Here is a 3,780-nt window from a genome sequence, read left to right on the forward strand (position 1 = left end):
CAATGCAGAGTCTTCTAATCTATGAATGAGATAGATGTTGTTCTATTTATTTAGATTCCCTTTAATTTATCCCAGCAATAGTTTCCAGGGGCCTTTGTTATATGTGTTCTTATGCACTTAATAATGGAGGAAACGAATCTCTGTTCTGTTTATTGAATTTCATTTCCTTTTTAAAAAATGTTATTTTCTAAATGCTCATGGGTAGTATGGAGAAATAGAGTAGATTATTCCATGAATGTTACAGAGGTATAATTTAGGTACAGTAGACTGATCACTTTAAAGTGTAAAATTAAGAGTATACTTTCAGGGATCATTTCTATAGCTTGTTACTAGAGAAGTTCCTCTGAATGTGTACAGTACCCAAAACCATGAGGAGGAGGCCCAGTGTTCTCTTGTGAGCATGAAACTGGCTTTAGCCATTGTTTCCACAATTGCCAACTGCCATCAGTGACTGTTCTCCTCCTCCTTTGGAAGAGTCAGAGAGAGAGACATGGTCTGAGTGCTTTCCCAACAAAATAAAAACTAAAAAAAGATAAACAGTACAATGAAATGCATTTTCATAGATGTACATTTCATTTTTCTTGCTAAGTCGTATTCCTCTATATGGATATATTCTGTCTGTACATTCACCTACTGATGGACATCTATGTAGTTTCCAGGGTGTGGCCATTGTGAAGAAAGCTGTGATGAATACTCATGTGCAGGGTGTTGTGCAGACATACTGTCTGAACACCTAGGAGAGGAATGGCTGTTCACATGATTGGTACATGTTTACCTGTGGCTCAGTTTTTCTCAGGGGTTGGACCATTTTTCATTCCCAAAAGTGTAAGAAACGTCCAGTTCCTTTACATCCTTACCGCATATGTTTTCAGTCTTTGTAATATTAGGCACAGGGATGGAGGTGTAATGGTAACTCACTGCAGTATTAATTGATCTTCCTGATGCCTGAGCATGCTGTCCAAAACCGACCTCTGTGCTTCAGAGCCAAAATATAAGATGAAGACAGAGTTTGCAATAATGAGGAACAATAGCTTTCCAGGGCAAATTAAGCTACAGCAGGCTAAGGTCCTCAAAAACTGGAAGCCCCCTGCACCCGGAAGAAGGGATGGGGAGGGCGGTTATGTGGAAATACAGGATCTAGCTGGCTTCCACAGAAGCTGTGTGTCAGTTTCTGGCCTCCTCCATCATGTCTCTAGGGTGAAACAGAACGCTAAGAAGGAAGGAGGGGAGATTGGCAGAAGAGAAGAAAAGGTTACTTAGTTTAAAACTGAGCCTCCTGGAGACATTATTGAAGCCATTTTGATTTTTGTTCAACTCTATTCTTTAAGTGGTTTCAGGTGGAGCATCTTACAAGTGCTTCTGGCCATTTAGATATCTTCTTTTGTGAAGTATTTCTTCTTCAAGTCTTTTCATCAATTCTCTTATTGCTTTGTCTTATCAGACACAAAACGTGTCAGAACATTACACTGAAAACTACAGAGCATTACTTTGAGAAATTAAAGAACTAAATACATGGAAAGATAAAATATGTTGTTAATTGGAAGACTCATTATGATTTAGATGTCAATTCTTCCCACAATGATCAACAGATCTCGCACAATGCCAATCAACATTCCAGCAGATATTTTAGTAAGCATTTATAAGCTGATCCAAACATGTATATGGAAATGCAAATGTTCTTGAACTATCAAAATGATGTTAAAAGACGAAGTGGCATTGCCTATTCCAGAATTACTATAAAAATATGTTATGCAAATTAAATTTTTTTTCTATTTAATTTCAGTTGTAAGAGTTTCTGCACATTCTCAGTGCAAGTTGGAAGTTGCCTTACTCCCTTTTTACTTTAGTTACTTGATCTAAAATCTGGCCATTATTTACATTTTTTTAAAAAGACTTTAATTATATATTTGTCAAGGAGAGATACAGTGAGAGAGGGAACACAAGTAGGGGGAGTGGGCCAGGGAGAAGCAGACTCCTCATTGAGCAAAGAGACCAAAATGGGGCTCCGTCCAAGGACCCTGGGATCAAGACCTGAACTGAAGGCAGAGGCTCAATGACTGAACCACCCCGGAACCACTATTTACATTATTTTTATATGCAGAGAGCATACTGAAGTCTGGAAAGCATTTAAGTTCTCAAAGAGAAAGGCAGAACATCGTTGATCATTATGGCAAGGATGCCCCTATTAGACTTTGTGAACTTGACTCGATTTCTCCAGCTGGCCAAGTCAGAGAGGGGAGCTACTGATACCAGCAGTTTCCTCTGGAGTATTGCAAGTATTAACTGCTTTGTGCCAGCGTGGAACCCAGGTGTCGGCAGTGTCCCAAGAAGCTGAAATCTTGTTGCTGTCCAGGTTCCCTGGGCCAAGATAGGTCAGAAACACCATGAGAGAAAAGGACAACCACTGATGTCATCCCCAGGCAGTATGGGCCACTTCTTCCCAGGAACTCACCACACCCACACTTCTCATGACTTCTGGTTACTAGACTGAAAGGCCTGTGAGAGTTGGGATAACACTGTATTTACCTCTGTATTCATGACTCCAAGGACCAAGACAAGTACTGAGGAAGCTCTCAGAGATATTCCTTCCCTTATCCAATAGAAGTGGTGGAAAAGCTCCAATCTCAACTTCAGTCCTGGACAGAATGTCCTGCAGGAATTCTCTCTGCTTTCTCCCAGGAGGCAACAAATCCCCTTCCTTAAAGAGGAGACTGCAGGACACTCTTGATGTCCCATGACATTCCTTTGTGGTGCGCTCTGATGAAGGGGGGACTGTCCTCTTGGATTCTTCTCAATGGGTCACCTGTCATTAGGATTCGATGTACTTGGCCTAGCCCCCATGACCTTTTGCTGAGCAGGGAGCCCCCTTGCCCCACCCTGGCACCAAGGGACTTGATCCCTGGGACCTGGAATTATGACATGAGCTGAAGGCAGACTCTCAAGAGACTGAGATACCCAAATGCTACAAGATTTTGTTTGCATTCTCCCACTCACTGCTTGACCTCCTCAGTGAAATCTTATTGATGTCAGAATTCCAAGTTCTTAACACAGACTAAGGAAAATGAAACACTGAACATACACACAAGATATATTGTGCATAAAGCCTTTTACAATTGTAAATTTGGAAGAATTTTATTAGTATCACTGCCTCAGAGGCAAGAGTTCCCTACTGTGGTCATTTCTGACATTACAACAATACTCTGCAGTAAGAATGGACCTCTCCAACTCTTATCCAAACATCACTGATCCCCCCACACTTACTTGGAAGACATCCACCATAAAAGCAGCTCCAAGGTTGAAGCTAGGGGTCTGGGGCACAGCCTCATGGTCACATCCTCCTCCTCTGGGAACTGGTGCTTCCCTGAAGTACAAATGAATCCCGATCCATCCTGTGAGGCTCTGTGGCAGGGTCCCAGGTTCACTGTGGACTACGTTACTCTCCTAGTCCTTCCTGCTCAGCTCAGGCTGCTCCCTGTGGCCTTTGATGCTGCTGCATGCATTCCTCAGTTTCCCCTGATTTTTCTGGACTCAGCTTGTGTTTATTCTTCACTCCTCTAGCAACCACCTGCTCCACCATTGCCTTGTTCTTCTTTGTGTTATTCTCATCTTCCAAACTTGCTGATATCCTGTCTTCCATCTCCTCTCTCCATTCTCTGTTTTCAGTGTGGACTCAGCTCAGGCTCCTGTGGGAGACACACAGAGAAGGGACCAAGTCTGGTCTCGGCTGCAGTCCCCAGGGCTGTGTAACAGGCACCTCAGTCCCTCGTGCACTCACAGAAA

General features: G+C 42.6%; 1 non-coding gene across 1 annotated transcript; it reads left to right on the forward strand.

Moving 5' to 3' along the window:
• Positions 1–291: 291 nt before the first annotated feature.
• On the forward strand, positions 292–504 carry LOC116863422. The gene has a single exon (XR_004381823.1). It is a non-coding gene; the product is annotated as a small nucleolar RNA U3 (small nucleolar RNA).
• The last annotated feature ends 3,276 nt before the right edge of the window (positions 505–3,780 follow it).

The sequence above is a fragment of the Lontra canadensis genome, unplaced genomic scaffold, assembly GCF_010015895.1.
Source record: "Lontra canadensis isolate GAN:19392208 unplaced genomic scaffold, GSC_riverotter_1.0 scaffold1138, whole genome shotgun sequence".
NCBI classification, from domain to species: domain Eukaryota; kingdom Metazoa; phylum Chordata; class Mammalia; order Carnivora; family Mustelidae; genus Lontra; species Lontra canadensis.